This window comes from Giraffa tippelskirchi, chromosome 8 (assembly GCF_054371585.1).
Source record: "Giraffa tippelskirchi isolate mGirTip1 chromosome 8, T2T-mGirTip1v1.2.pri, whole genome shotgun sequence".
Taxonomy (NCBI): domain Eukaryota; kingdom Metazoa; phylum Chordata; class Mammalia; order Artiodactyla; family Giraffidae; genus Giraffa; species Giraffa tippelskirchi.
In genome coordinates this window covers 34,188,604-34,204,614 of record NC_137282.1, presented here as the reverse complement: position 1 = coordinate 34,204,614, position 16,011 = coordinate 34,188,604, and the positions used below count along the sequence as shown (strand labels likewise).

At 39.2% G+C, this 16,011-nt stretch overlaps 1 protein-coding gene across 27 annotated transcripts in view; it reads right to left on the bottom strand.

The window, feature by feature from the left end:
- The window catches only part of LOC145518172 (uncharacterized), a 1,384,210-nt gene that overhangs the window by 256,050 nt on the left and 1,112,149 nt on the right, over positions 1–16,011 (bottom strand). For 2 of the 27 annotated variants that reach the window (XR_014062702.1, XR_014062706.1), the window contains exon 6: positions 12,344–12,460. The exons of the other annotated variants lie outside the window; for them this stretch is intronic. The gene's annotated coding sequence lies outside the window, so the exon portion shown is untranslated. The remainder of the gene's footprint in view (positions 1–12,343; positions 12,461–16,011) is intronic. 27 annotated transcript variants of the gene reach the window in all.

Here is a 16,011-nt window from a genome sequence, read left to right as displayed (position 1 = left end):
TATTGAAATAAACATGATTCGATTGAGTATGGTTTCATTTAAGCTTGTTTATATCTGAAGATTTGATGATTTCAAACTGTGGTGCTGGAGAAGACTCTTGAGAGTCCCTTGGACTGCAAGGAGATCCAACCAGTCAATCCCAAATGAAATCAACCCTGAATACTCACTGGAAGGACTAATGCTGAAGCTGAAGCTCCAATACTCTGGTCACCTGATGCAAACAACTGACTCACTGGAAAAATACCCTGAGCTGGGAAAGATTGAAGGCAGAAGACGACAGAGGATGAGATGTTTGGATGGCATTACTGATTCAATGAACATGAATTTGGGCAAACTCCAGGAGATGGTGAGGGACAAGGAAGCCTAGCATGCCTCAATCCATGGGGTTGCTAAGAGTCGGACACGATTTAGAGACTGAAGAACAACAACATCCAGAATACATGTAATTATTATGTGCTGTGTATGCATGTGCTCAGTCATGTCTGACTCTTTGCAACCCCATGGACTGTAGCTCACCAGGCTCCTCTGTCCATGAAATTTTCCAAGCAAGAATACTTGAGTGGATTGCCATTTTCTACTCCAGGATATCTTTCCAACCCAGAATTGGAACATGTGTCTACTTGTGCCTCCTGCACTGGCAGGTGGATTCTTTACCACTGTGCCACCTGGGAAACCCTATAAATATTATACTCCACAGTAAATAACTTTGGTTCAAATTTACTGTATCAGTACTTAAAATATGTCCATTTTATCATATGCACCACTCACTCGCCAGAGAACAGTAATCTAGAATAGAGACTAACATGAAAATTCTAAAACGGCAAAATACATCATCTGAAATTATGTACACTTTCATTGAGATTAATAACACATAAGAAATGCAAAAGACAGGATTACTGAGCTGGAAAGAAAGCCATTATAAAATATCTAAACTTAAGCACCACAAAATTATAAAACAGAAACTGAGAAAAAATTAGAACCACATGGAACACAATGAAGACATCTATCATGCATGTAAATAGAGGCCCCACGGGAATGGAAAAAGAACTGATATATGAAGAGATAATGGACAAAACATTTCTGAAACCAAGAGAAGAAACAAACCCTCAAATTCAAAGATCTGCAAGCATCCCAGGCAGAATAAGAAAAGAAAAAAACCACACTGTTGAAAACCAAACACAAGAGATGAGCTCAAAGCGAATCCAAGAAAATACATATTAGATTCCAAGGAACAACTGTTAAACTGAGATCTGACTTGTGAAAGTTAGGTTGGATCCAGAAAATAACACAAGGACACCCTGTTTCTGAAACACACTCTAACAGTCCAGACATGAATCATGGTGACTTTCAGACTGATATCAGAAGATTTAAAAGGGAACAATATGGAAGAGATTTTCAATGTATAGTAAACAGGATTTGATGGATTACATATTGGAGGAAATGCAAATATTTAAATCAAATTATATACACAGATCAGGTTTTTCCTTCATTGTTGTTTTAATCAAGTTGCTGACTCCAATTATAGATATGGGTAAGCCTGGGGTAGTTTGTGTGGGAGGAAGAAATGGTCAACTCTGTTTACTTACATTGAGTTGAGAGGCATATTAGACATCTAAGTAAAGAGATATATAGATACATTCTTTGAGGAGCTAGGAAAATTTGTGAGAGGGTTATACATAAATATGGTAGTCAGGGTGACTTCACTGAAATGATGTTTTGGTCGACTCAACACTTTACTCCTCTGTAATAGAATCATACATTCATACTTGTTCCTTTCAATGCTGAATTGCCTTCCAGAGTGGAGAGAGTCAATTTTCCTGTCACGTTGCTCTTGGCACTGCCATGCAATTTGCTTTGCTTACTGTATTATGTGGTTATATGTAATTCCACTGAGATACAACTGTGGTTACATGGTTTAGTCTGTCTTGGTATCTGCCATGAGAAGAACATGCCTCAGGTAGCTTCTGGTGTCATAACAACAGACAGAAGTGGAATGGACCTGACTTGAAGCCTGGATTTAGCTTAACTCAATATCATCAATATCATCTATACTCTCCACTCTCAGATCACATACTCAAACAAGCATCTGCTTTATAAATCAGAGGAGTTTAAGTTCATTTTAGTTCACCTACAATATTCTGTTAGGTTCAGAAGTGTAACATACATTTCGATGTCTTTATTTAAAAAAATAGATTAACAGAGACATTGGTACTGGAACTGTGGTGTGGGCTGTTCTACCATGAAATACGTGCTATTGACTGTGGGAAAGTGCACTTGAGAAGTGATAAGAAGATATAAGATAGCAACACAGTGTGGTGAAAATTTTGTGTAATTCATGCCTGTGGTAGCCTAGCAGTGATGACACTTGTGGCTCAAGTCTGCTTGGTAGCTGTACTTAACAAAGGTAACAAAAAAAGAAATGGGCTCAGAAGAATCGACTGGTACTTCAAGAAAATTTAACTGAATTTGACTTACAAAATGAATTAACTCTCAAGAGAAACAGTGTCCATTCATTAAACCATGAACTCAGGGAGAAGAGACAGTTCAGATGTCTTCCCTTACATCACAGCCTTAAGACAGAAATCGCATTAAGGTCGTTGACATTAAGACTGACAGATACTCTTTCAACTGGACCTAATGGGTCCAAGAAGACTACAGACATTGTCCCATGAAGCCTTTTATACCATCAATTTTTTCCTTATATCTAGACAGAGAGAATAACATTGTGGGCATAACTTTCTGGAACATAAGATGAAACAGAATCAAACAAACAGGTTATCTCAAAGATTTTATTAAGTTATATTGGCCAGAGCATTATCATCCTCAATAAAAAGTCATTGAGACTACTCAAGATATTAAAAGATTTCTACTACTCTCTTCAGAGGTGGCCAAGGAGGATGATGAAAAAGCAAAGGGCACGCAAAAGACGCATAAAGTGCCAAATAAATGAACAGACTGGGGAAATGCATTCAGGGAGCAAAATACAGATTTAATAAATGATAGAGAGATAGTAAAGAATCTGCCTGCAATGCAGGAGACTCAGATTTGATTCCTGGGTTGGGAAGATCCCCTGGAGAAGAGAATGGCCACCTACTCCAGCATTTTTGCCTGGAGAATTTCATGGACAGAAGAGCCTGGCAGGCTATATAGTCCATGGGATCACAAAGAATCAGACACAACTAAGTGACTAACACTTCCACTGTTTCAGAGAGATCTCAAAGACTCTGGGCCCAGTGTAAGAGAAGATCACAAAACTGGCCCACTGATTTCCAAATTACTGTGAACTACTGATGCTGAAGTTGAAACTCCAATACTTTGGCCACTTGATGCGAAGAACTGACTCATTGGAAAAGACCCTGATGCTGGGAAAGATTGAAGGCAGGAGGAGAAGGGGACGACAGAGGATGAGATGGTTGGATGGCATCACCAACTCAATGGACATGAGTTTGAGTCAACTCTGGGAGTTGGTGATGGACAGGGAGGCCTGGCATGCTGCAGTCATTGGGGTTGCAAAGAGTCGGACACAACTGAGCAACTGAACTGAACTGAACTGTGAATTACTGTGAACTAGTGGCTTCTGGGTGCCAGCCCTTCTTTGCATTACTGCTGCTGTTGCTAAGTTGCATTACTAAACGGAAGTATTCCTGCAGTTATCCTGCCTCTATTTTGGATTTGGGGAGAGAATGTAGAACTAGCGTTTGATTTCCTATGTTTCTTGCTCAAGAGGATTGATTGACTTTTGGACTTGGGAAAGATCACTGAAAAGCTCATAAAGATACTGAGATGGGTTATAATGCAGCAAAAATACAGCCATTTTAAACCACATTAGAGCAGTGGAACCATGTCATGACAATACCCTGAGAACAAGTTTCCAGGCATAAGAAACATCAAGTACCCAGGCCCTGATATAAGTGTTAGAATCAAAACCAAATGGAGGGACTTCCCTGGTGGCTCAGTGGTCAAGACTCCTCGCCGACAATGCAGGGGGCAGATTTGATCCATGGTCAGGGAACTAGATGCCATATGCTACAACTAAGACCTGGAGCAGTCAAAAAAAAAAAAAAAAGGAGACAAGCTTTGAAAACTCCCTGAGCACACAAGACCAGTTTGGTCATGCACAGACACACACCTTCCCTTGGTTTATTTTGCAAGGCTAACTTAACCTGAGTCAGTTCTTGTTATACCTCTGGAAATCATCAGCAAAACAAACTGTTCCCTAAAGTTGATATGAGGTAACTAATGACCAATTTCCTATCATTTAAAAAGATGCTAATATTAGAAACAATCGCTGAAAAATAAGCAGTCACTGCTTTCTCTTATATAAGCTGCTTGATAAAAATATGCCCTTGAGACGCACCTTGTGTTTGGGTTTGAGTGCTCACAGTATTCTGTTTTCCTGGTGTGTGCACAACAAATTCCTACTAATTATTACTTCAGTGATCCACTGGTTTTCGATCTATTATACGAGTTTTTGACAAAAGCAAGAAGAGCACAGAATTCAATGTGGCTAGATCCAATTAGTCAAGAAAGAAGAAAAGTTATAGAAAGGGATGAAGACAGGGAAGACATGGACCATGAGTACATAAAGTTACACGTGGGGCCTTGCTAGAATTTCAGATTTCACCTAAAGAGAAATGGAGAACACTTAAGTGTTTCAGATATTAATAACAGGATATGACTTATCAATTAAGATTCGCTTCCACTTTGCTATGGAGTACTGGAGGGGTCACGTGCAGAAGCAAGGTGGCCTGCAATAATCCAGGCAAGGGATGAAGGTGGTAATGAATCGGGGCCTTAGTGTTGGTCTGATGAGAAGTGTTTAGATTTGGGATTTAATTCGAAGTTTACGTTTTCATGATTTGTTGGTCTGTTGATTTATTAATATTAGAATCATCAAGAACAGCAGCAAGTTTCTGGACTAATTTAAAGTGTGAGATTGACAATAATGAAGATAAAGATGATTGACTGCAGGAGGAGTTTTACTTTGTATGTATGTGTGTGTGTATGAGAAGTAAAAAAGTCAAAGTGTTAGTCGTTCACTCTTGTCTGACTCTTTGCGACACTATGGACTGTAGTCTGTCAGGCTCCTCTGTCCATGGAATTCTCCAGACAAGAATACTGCAGTGGGTTGCTACTCCCTTCTCCCGGGGACCTTTCTAACCCAAGCGTTGAACTTAGGTCTCCTGCATTGCAGGTAGATTCTTTACTGTCTGAGTCACCAGAGAAGCCCTGTGTGTATACGTACATATTTATTTTTGTGGGACAGAATGGTTTCAGAAATTTGCTTTTATACACAGCCAGTCTGAGCTGCTGGTTAGAAATCCATGCAAGATATTAAGGGGGCTATTTTGCCTAATAGTTTGGAGTCCAGGGGAGATATCTAGATGTAAATATATGTTTCAGAGTTACTTGTCTTTAGATGCCACTTGAAACCTTAAGATAGCATATGATCATCAACAGATAAAGCTGAAGACTGAACCCTGGGGCATTCCAAGGCAAAATAAGATATGAAAAGAAAAATGCCAGCTAATTTCAACTGAGCATAGTCATCTAGGAACAAAATAAAGACATTAAGGTGACACAGACACTAACTGAAGAGAATGTGGTTAAGGGAAAATGGTATTCAACCAGATCAAATGCTTTTGTACACCAAATAAGAATAGGGATAAGAAACTTATCATTGGATTTAACAACACAGAAGTAATTTTCCAGTGACTTCCCATACTGATAATGTTGGCAAAATCCAGTTTCAGTAGGGTGGTAAGGGAAGAAAATATGATTGAGTGATGGTTTGGTCAAAGGATAAAAGTGGCAAGAGAATTGCAGATGTTACAAGGAATATAATTATAGTTAGTTGCCATGAAATTTAATCTACTTAAGAAATAAAGATAAGGTGCCTGGGACAGAGAAATACTGATATGATCACTGGAGTTTAGATCTTGTTAAAGTTGTAAGTTTCTGTAAATGTAAGATAATGATATTAGTAAGCTAGAAAGTGGTAATCTAAGAGGAGAATAGTTAAGGAGATATGACTTACTAAATACAATGTCATATCCTGGAGGGGTTCAAGTATTACATCAAAACTAAAGAAAAATGATAGAACTGAGACAGAACTGTGTTGAGCATCTCCTGTGGAGGTGCTGGTCAGCAGTGGACTGCCACAGGCACAGGGGCTCTGGGTGCAGCAGACTTGGAGATGGCATAAGCCCTCTTGGAGGAAGTCACCATTAACCCCACCATAGAGCTGCCAGAACTTACACAGGACTGGGAAATAGACTCTTTGAGGGCACAAACAGAACGTTGTGTGCACCAGGACCCAGGAGAAAGGAGCAGTGACCCCACAAGAGACTGACCCAGACTTGCCTGGGAGTGTCCAGGAGTCTCCAGCAGATGCGTGGGTCGGAGGTGGCCTGCTGCAGGGTTGGGAGCAGTGAGTGTAGCAGTACATGCATGGGATATTTTGAAAGAAGTCACCATTATCTTCCTAACCTCCACCATAGTTTGGCCCCAGGTAAATAGCAATGAGGGAACACAGCTCCACCCATCAACAGAAAACTGGATTAAAGATTTATTAAGCATGGCTCTGCCCATCAGAACAAGACCCAGTTTCCCCCTCAGTCAGTCTCTCCCATCAGGAAGCTTCCATAAGCCTCTTACCCTTCTCTATCAGAGAGCAGACAGACTGAAAACCACAATCACAGAAAACTAACCAATCTGATCACATGGACCGCAGCCTTGTCTAACTCAATCAAACTATGAGCCAAGCTGTGTAGGGCTACCCAAGACAGACGAGTCATGGTGGAGAGTTCTGACAAAATGTGGTCCACTGGAGAAGGGAATAGCAAACCACTTCAGTATTCTTGCCTTGAGAACCCCATGAAAAGTACGAAAAGGCAAAAATATAGGACACTGAAAGATGAACTCCCCAGGTCAGTAGGCGCCCAATATGCTACTGGAGATCAGTGGAGAAATAACTCCAGAAAGAATGAACAGACAGAGTCAAGGCAAAAACAACACCCAGTTGTGGATGTGACTGGTGATGGAAGTAAAGTCCAATGCTATAAAGAACAATATTGCATAGGACCTGAAATGTTAGGTGCATGAGCCAAGCAAATTGGAAGTGGTCAAACAGGAGATGGCAAGACTGAACATTTACATTTTAGGAATCAGTGAACTAAAATGGACTGGAATGGGTCAATTTAACTCATATGACCATTATATCCACTACTATGGGCAAGAATCCCTTAGAAGAAATGTAGTAGCCATCATAGCCAACAAAAGAGTCTGAAATGCAGTACTTGGATGCAATCTCAAAAACGACAGAATGATCTCTGTTCGTTTCCAAGGCAAACCAAGGCAAACAGTGACAGACTTTATTTTTTGGGGCTCCAAAGTCACTGCAGATGGTGACTGCAGCCATGAAATTAAAAGACACTTATGTCTTGGAAGAAAAATTATGACCAACCTAGACCTATTAAAAAGCAGACATTACTTTGCCAACAAAGGGCCATCTACTCAAGACTATGGTTTTTCCAGTGGTCATGTATGGATGTGAGAGTTGGACTATAAAAAAAGCTGAGTGCTGAAGAATTGATGCTTTTGAACTGTGGTGTTGGAGAAGACTCTTGAGAGTCCCTTGGACTGCAAGGAGATCCAACCAGTCCATCCTAAAGGAAATCAATCCTGAATATTCATTGGCAGGACTGATGATGAAGCTGAAACTCCAATACTTTGTCCACCTGATGAGAAGAACCGACTCATTGGAAAAGACCCTGATGCTGGGAAAGATTGAAGGCAGGAAGAGAAGGGGACCACAGAGGATGAGATCATTGGATGGCATCACCGACTCAATGGACGTGAGTTTGAGTAAACTCTGGATGTTGGTGATGGGCAGGGGGGCCTGGTGGGCTACGGTCCATGTGGTCGCAAAGAGTCAGATGTGACTGAGCGATTGAAATGAACTGGAACTGAAAGAAACATGAATAATGTATAAACTATATTTAATAAGGATTTATCTATACTAGCTTATCCATTATAATAAATACACTATGCAAATATGAGATATTAATTATACTAGAACAGTTTAGAACATATAACAACTCTATACTGTATTTTAAGTTCTTTTATAAACCTCAAACAATTATAAACACTAAAAAGTAATTTAAAGTGGGCTACTTGAAGCTAGGTATTAATTTTTCAGTTATTGATAATAATGATATGGTGATAAGAACAAATGAGTGAGTAGCTGAAACCAAATGGAGAACTTTAGAGTTCAGTTTGTTAAGGAGCTGGGAGGTCACTGACTTAAAGGTCAAAGAAATAACCAAAATGAAAAGTGGGAGGTGATTAAGAGCTGGGGAAAGTTCTGGAAGCAGCAGTGTACAGCAGGAGAAACTTACTCCATTTCCCAGCCCATTTGATGAGGAAGAGAAAACCTCACTATTTGACAGTTTGAAAGGTCAACTGTGTAGTCAGAAAAGAGCCAAGCTTTAGAACAAATGGTGAAGAGGGCCTGAGGTTATAGAGATTTTTCAAAACACTGACTAAGGAAAAAAGGCAGAGAGAAATATAGTAGGAGTTGGGACAAATGGGAGGAATGGTTAGCAAAGTGTTTAGAGCTATTTAATTCCTGAGACTGAATGATAATAAAGATGCCCTAGACTTCCTGTGATGACTGGAATAAACTGGGAAAAACAGCATGATAATCTGAATCTCGATCTTCTTAGAGCAAAAACATATGGTGGCGATGTAAGCGTCCACAGAAAGGGTATGTTGGGGAACTTTCCAGAGGCATTGAAGTGTTAGGACTCACTCTACACTGCTGATGGTGGTTTTCAAGGAGGTGGTGAAGGGCTGTTTTACTAACATATAAGGTTTTCTCTGTGAATGGTAGGGCCAGTCACAAATATATAAATACAGAGCTAGGGGAGACATAAGGACTCAGAATAAACACCTGGAGGCGTCGATTATGGTGTTTAAAGTGTGCAACTGAATGAGGTGCATCTTGTTAGAGTTAAAATAGAAGAGGATCCAGGACCAAATCTCAGACTAAACCAATTATTAGAGGTGAAGGGATAAGTACAAAAACTGACCTAAGATAAAGATTAAGACAAAATAGTGTAAGTATTAAAGAAGTCTATTTGGTGGTTAGGAAGATTTACATTAATAATATGCCACATACAAAAGTCAAATTGATATGAAATCTTGAAATAATCTGAAAGTATTAGGATTCTTAACAGAAAACCAAACACTGTCCAATTGTTTGTCACTAAGTTTTATAAATCAGTGCAACATTTTACCTTTCTCTTTTGCAGCACTAATTATATCATGAATTGATTAGTATATTTTACACACTTACCATTATAATTGAGGGCTATATGCCACAAGAATCAATTTTTAATTGTCTGTTTGAAATTATCATATCACTTACAAATCTAACAACATATTAAGTATGCCAGGTATTTAATTACAGTTCAAGTATTTAAGGGATTTCCATGTTTGATTTTCATCAGAGCATTTAAACCAGAAAATGTCCCTGAAATACTTAGGTTTTATGTCAAATGGACATTTTCCAAGAGTACTCTAATTATTCTGAAGAATATCACATTACTCTTTTAGAAATATGAGCAGAATTCAGATATCAAGATGAAATAGTACAGTTGTTTTGCCATAAAAAATGAAGATGAGTTTGTATAACAGTTCTACTAAATTAAAGGTAATTTAGAGAGACGAATATATTCTGTGAAATAGATTTCTGAAAAGATATTAGGAAAAAATGAACTTTTACAGAAACTCTTTAAAAGTCATTACTGCAAAAAAAAAAATTCACTTGATATATTTTGAGTGAGAAACAGTGAACAGGGAGACGTCTAACCTCAAAGTGGTATTCCTCAGAGCCACGCCATTACAGGATGACATTGAAAGTGAAAATTAGGAAGTTGTTTAAACTTTATGATTGTTGGTTATTACAGTAGACTTTCCCATCAATTATAACCAAAACTCTGCTATCCTGGGCCATTGTAGGCAGATGACAAGTTTTACTTATGATTATCAGAGGCATTTACAAAAAATAACCAACATTAATTCTGGCTTATGTTTATGAAATGAGTTTGATTAAATTACACTCGTCTTGGCCGTTTTGTCTGCTTGAGGTATCTTCAAGCCTGGTCTCCATTTATTTTAACAACAGAGAACTACACTAAACATGAAAGTATTAAAAGGGATTTTCTTCTCTTGTTATTCTAAACCAGTGATTCCCAACTGGAGGTGATCTTGCCCTAAGGGACATTTGGCAAAAACTGGAGACATTTCTGCTGTTACAACTAGGGGAGCTACTGGCATCGAGGGGTAGAGGCTAGGGCTGCTGCTGATCATCCTAGAGCTCACACAATGGCCACATGATAAGGAGGCACTGTCCCACCCAAAATGTCAGTAGGACCATTTTTGAGCAATTTTCCTCTCACATCTCTTATGATTCGATCTTATTCATATCTATAGTTTGCATTTCCACATCTAAGCAAAGGACTAAGCAATTTACTTATCTACATTACATCTCGTCTCTAAGCTCCAGACCCTTTGATTTCAGTCTCTTCTTGGTATTTGCTTTTGACGGTTTTACAAAAGCATCTGAACTCAACATCATCTTATCTAAATCGCCATTCAATTTGAACATTCAAAAAACATGGAAATGTCTCTGTTTCCCAGCTGCCATTTGTTGTAAGAAGGTGAACAAAAAGTACAAACTTCTAGTTATATAATAAATATTAGGGATGTTATGTACAATATGATGACTATGGCTAACACTGCAGCTCTGTGACATGTAGCAGTTGTTTAGAGTAAATTTTAAGAGTTCTTATCACAATTTTTTTTCCTCTATTCTTTATTCCTGTTCTATTTATCTGTATGAGAAGATGGATGACTAATAGGTTCAACCATATATATTTCATAATATATATATGTAATTATATATATTAAATCATAAATCAAACCATCATGCTACATTCTTTAAATTTAATACAGTGACATGTATCAACTATTTCTCAGTAAAACTGGAAGAAAATACTCAGTAAAACTGGAAGAAAATAAAGTTTATGTTAATCATAGACAATCTAAGCAAAAAACAAGATAATTTTGTAATGAAATTACATATGGGACCCAAAGTGTTGCTGGAGCTAATGTTTCTCCTTCACCACTAAATTTGCCCTATTTGTAGTTAACTGCTCCAGGAATAATCATTCCTCCCAGGACATTTTTGTCCTCGTCCAAACTCATTCCCCCTCCTGACACTGTGGCTGGTGCTGACATTAGAACTCCTAAATCTTGCCACTGTAGCAAAAAGTAGTGAAGGATGAAGTATGTGGGCTGGGGGGAGGAGTGTGGGGTGCCATGAAAAGCACAGGCACAATTTTAAAACTCAGCACCAGAGCTACAGAGATGCATTGGTCACCAAATGCTGTATAACAAGTCACCCCAAACTTAGAGGCTACAAATAATTATTAACAGTTTCTGCTGATCATTAATCTGGTGGACATATGGAGATGGTTTTAGTTCCTATTCCACAGTGTCTGGAACAAAGCTGGAAGACTCAAAATCCAGGCCTGGAAATATCTGGGAGCTCATTTGCTCGCATTTGATCATAGACGCTGACGTCCAGCCAGGGGACTAGCTGGGACTATCAGCCAGAATAAGCCACAAGGGGTCCTCCGATTCCAGAGGCAAGAGTTCCAGGAAAAGGAGAATCAGGAGAAGCCACATTGCCACTTCTGGTCAGGCCTCAGGAGTTATGCAGCATCACTGCTACATTATATTGGCCAAATTAGCCATAGGAGCCCACTCAGGCTTGAGGGGAGGGAACACAGATCACACCTCTCAGTGGAGACATGTCAACATTACATTGTAAGTAGAGTATACAGATGGTATGTATCATACATGTGTGTCTGTACATTCCAAAGGTGGCTACATACACACAAAACCTTCCACAAGAAGTACTAGAAGAAAAGAAATATTGTGTAGATGGAATTCCGAATTTGAAAACTTTTCCAAATAATTGAGAAATTAGTAGTAATATTAGCTTCTCCATCATTATCCTCTTATCCAGTCTGTTGTCTAAAATGCATAAATACTAATATACATAAATACGAGTGCTTATAACCTTTTCTGAGATTGCTTGGGACAACCTGCCATTTTTAATACTGTTTTTATCAGAAACTCTCCAGCTTTCACGCCTCACTCTCAGGTCAGGAGCACTCCTAAATTTCTGGTTACGCACAATACAACCCCTGGTGAGCACTGCCCACCTGCTCTTCTTCCTCAGGTGCCCCTCCCTTTCCCCCAGCAGACTCACATTCAATAGTGGATAAAGGCTTCATACAATAAGAAATTGTGACACACACCAGGAACTCTCTGCTATTTCCAGAGAACGCATTCCAGCCCTAGTATCTTCTTTTTCAGCATTTTATCACTTAAAAAAAAAAAACAAAAAAACGAAAAGCTGCTGTTATATAGAAGTGCTGAGTTTCAGGACTAATTATTGGAATAGGATGTGGTCACCATGGGCTCTATAAACTTGCCATTCTCTAGTTAAAATTGAATCTGAAATGCTATCTGGAGTCATGTTTATAATGACTGTCCTCAGACTTACTAGGGTATCACAGGCAAATAAGTGCTTGTATATTCCTAGCTACATACTCCACAGTTGTCTGCTGACACAATTATGAGAAAGGTATATCTTTTTTGTCAGAAACATAACTATATGGCTCAGTAACAAGGATTTTACAGATTGCATCATAGTTTTTCCTGAAAATGTTCTATGACCTAATTTTGTTAATAATTTAATAGGTCTCCAGATATAACCAAGTTACCCAATATTTTGGAGAAGGAAATGGCAGCCCACTCCAGTATTCTTGCCTGGGAACACCCATGGACAGAGGAATCTGGTGAGCTACAGTCCATGGGGTGGCAAGAGTCGGACATGACTTAGTGACTAAATAACAACCCAATACTTTGTTTTTAAAAATCAATCATTATATATGGATGTATATATAACTGGTCAAAAATTATTAAAACTATGAGTTGAGCCAAAAGATATCTTGTCAGGAGCTTATCTTCACAACACAGACAACTATTAAATCTGACTTCTAAGCTGAATTGTAAAATGCATCCCCTACATTTAGTAACTGAGTGAAATATATCAAAACCACAGCTGTTAAATTTAATATTGTATGTGTATTGGTAAATCTGTGAATAGTTCAGTTTTTTAAGATACCGTATGTACAATATGTATTCATCACTTAGTTGTAAAATACATATCAAGGAGAACAGAAAGGTCAAATATTGAATTTCTCACTGGATTCATAAATTATTTTTAGATTTTTATTACAATTTAACCTCCAGCTTTATCAAATCTGTTACTTTAACAGATGTGTAAAGACATTCCTGATGTATGGGGTCAGTGGCACTGAGTGAGAAAATCATATTCCTTTAATTCCAGAGTTCAGGCCACATTATAAAGCCTGTGGGATTGGACAACACTGAGAATATAATCAATGGGACCAAACTTTCCCCGCATCTACAGGTGACTTATCTGACCACTTCTATGTCACCGTCAGCCTCAAACTGTAGCACATACAGGAAGTCTCAATGTAATTTTAGGAATCTAGGAAGATCACTATTAGGGTGTGGGCCCAAGGAGTATTGGACTAGTTATCCAACAATATACAAGCGGTGCAACTTAATAGTTATTAGACTAGCTTTGTGTTAGTCGCTTAGTTGTGTCTTACTCTATATGACCCCGTGGACTATAGCCCATCAGGCTCCTCTCTCCATGGGATTTCCCAGGCAAGAATACTGGAGTGGGTTGCCATTTCCTTCTCCAGGGGATCTTCCCGACCCAGGGATCAAACGCATGTCTCCTGCTTGGCAGGCAGATTCTTTACCATTGAGCCACCTGGGAAGCCTGAAACTAGCTTTAAGCACAGCATACAGAACTGCCTATTGTGGCTCAGATGGTAAAGAATCTGCCTGAGATGTAGGAGACATGGGTTCAACCCCTGCGTCAGGAAGATCCCCTGGAGAAGGAAATAGAAACCCACTCCAGTATTCTTGCCTGTGAAATCCCACGGATAGAAGAGCCTGGCAGGCTACTGTCCGTGAGGTCACAGAGTTGGACAACTGAGCGACTAACACTTTCACTTTCAGCTTTATGCACAGCATATACAACTGCCTATTACACTCAGTTGAAAAAATTTCGAGACATTATAGTATTTCTTGTTTAAAATAAGCCTCATCCCTGCAGCAGGACATAGAATTTATAGTCTCTTTTGTTAAATATTACCATTATTTAAAGGTTAGAATTTTAGAAAGGCAAATATAAAAAAGGTAGATGTTTATTTTTGTGCCTAGTTTTGTGACAGACTGCCAAATTCTCATTTTCAGTTTTTAACAAAATTTGGAGATATAAATATGCCTCCACCCATATTGAAGTTGAAGATGGCCAGTTAAATTCCTCTGTTAACTTCAAGACTGATTTAATCCAAACCATAAAAATCACATTAAATGTAAGTGACAATACCACAGATAAAAGGCAGAGATTGTCTGCTTAGATAAAAACGAAGTTCCAATTTTATGCTTCTTAAAAGAAATGCACTTTGAATATTAATACCTCAGTTTAGTTCAGTCGCTCAGTCGTGTCCAACTCTTTGCGACCCCATGAATTGCAGCACGCCAGGACTCTCTATCCATTGACAACTCCCAGAGTCTACCCAAACCCATGTCCATTGAGTTGGTGATGCCATCCAACCATCTCATCCTCTGTCGTCCCCTTCTCCTCCTGCCCCCAATCCTACCCAGCATTAAGGTCTTTTCCAATGAGTCATCTCTTCACATGAGGTGGCCAAAGTATTGGAGTTTCAACTTCCACATCAGTCCTTCCAATGAACACCCAGGATTGATCTCCTTTAGTATGGATTGACTGGATCTCCTTGCAGTCCAAGGGACTCTCAAGAGTCTTCTCCAACACCACAGCTCAAAAGCATCAATTCTGCGGCGCTCAGCTTTCTTCACCGTCCAACTCTCACATCCATACATGACCACTGGAAAAACCATAGCCTTGACTAGACGGACTTTTGTTGGCAAAGTAATGTCTCTGCTTTTAAATATGCTATCTAGGTTGGCCATAACCTTCCTTCCAAGGAGTAAGCGTCTTTTAATTTCATGGCTGCAATCACCATCTGCAGTGATTTTGGAGCCCAAAAAATAAAGTCTGACACCGTTTCCACTGTTTCCCCATTTACCATGAAGTGATGGGACCAGATGCCATGATCTTAGTTTTCTGAACGTTGAGCTTTAAGCCAACTTTTTCACTCTCCTCTTTCACCTTCATCAAGAGGCTCTTTAGTTCTTCTTCACTTTCTGCCATAAGGGTGGTGTCATCTGCATATGTGAGGTTATTGATATTTCTCCCAGCAATCTTGATTCCATCTTGTGCGTCATCCAGCCCAGCGTTTCTCATGATGTACTCTGCATAAGTTAAATAAGCAGGGTGACAATATACAGCCTTGATGTACTCCTTTTCCTATTTGGAACCAGTCTGTTGTTCCATGTCCAGTTCTAACTGTTGCTTCCTGACCTGCATACAGGTTTCTCAAGAAGCAGGTCAGGTGGTCTGGTGTTCCCATCTCTTTCAGAGTTTTCCACAGTTCATTGTGATCCACACAGTCAAAGGCTTTGGCATAGTCAATAAAGCAGAGATAGATGTTTTTCTGGAATGCTCTTGCTTTTTCGATGACCCAGTGGATATTGGCAATTTGATCTCTGGTTCCTCTGCCTTTTCTAAAATCAGCTTGAACATCTGGAAGTTCACGGTTCACATATTGCTGAAGACTGGCTTGGAGAATTTTGAGCATTACTTTACTAGCATGTGAGATGAGTGCAATTGTGCGGGAGTTTGAGCATTCTTTGGCATTGCCTTTTTTTGGGATTGGAATGAAAACTGACTTTTTCCAGTCCTGTGGC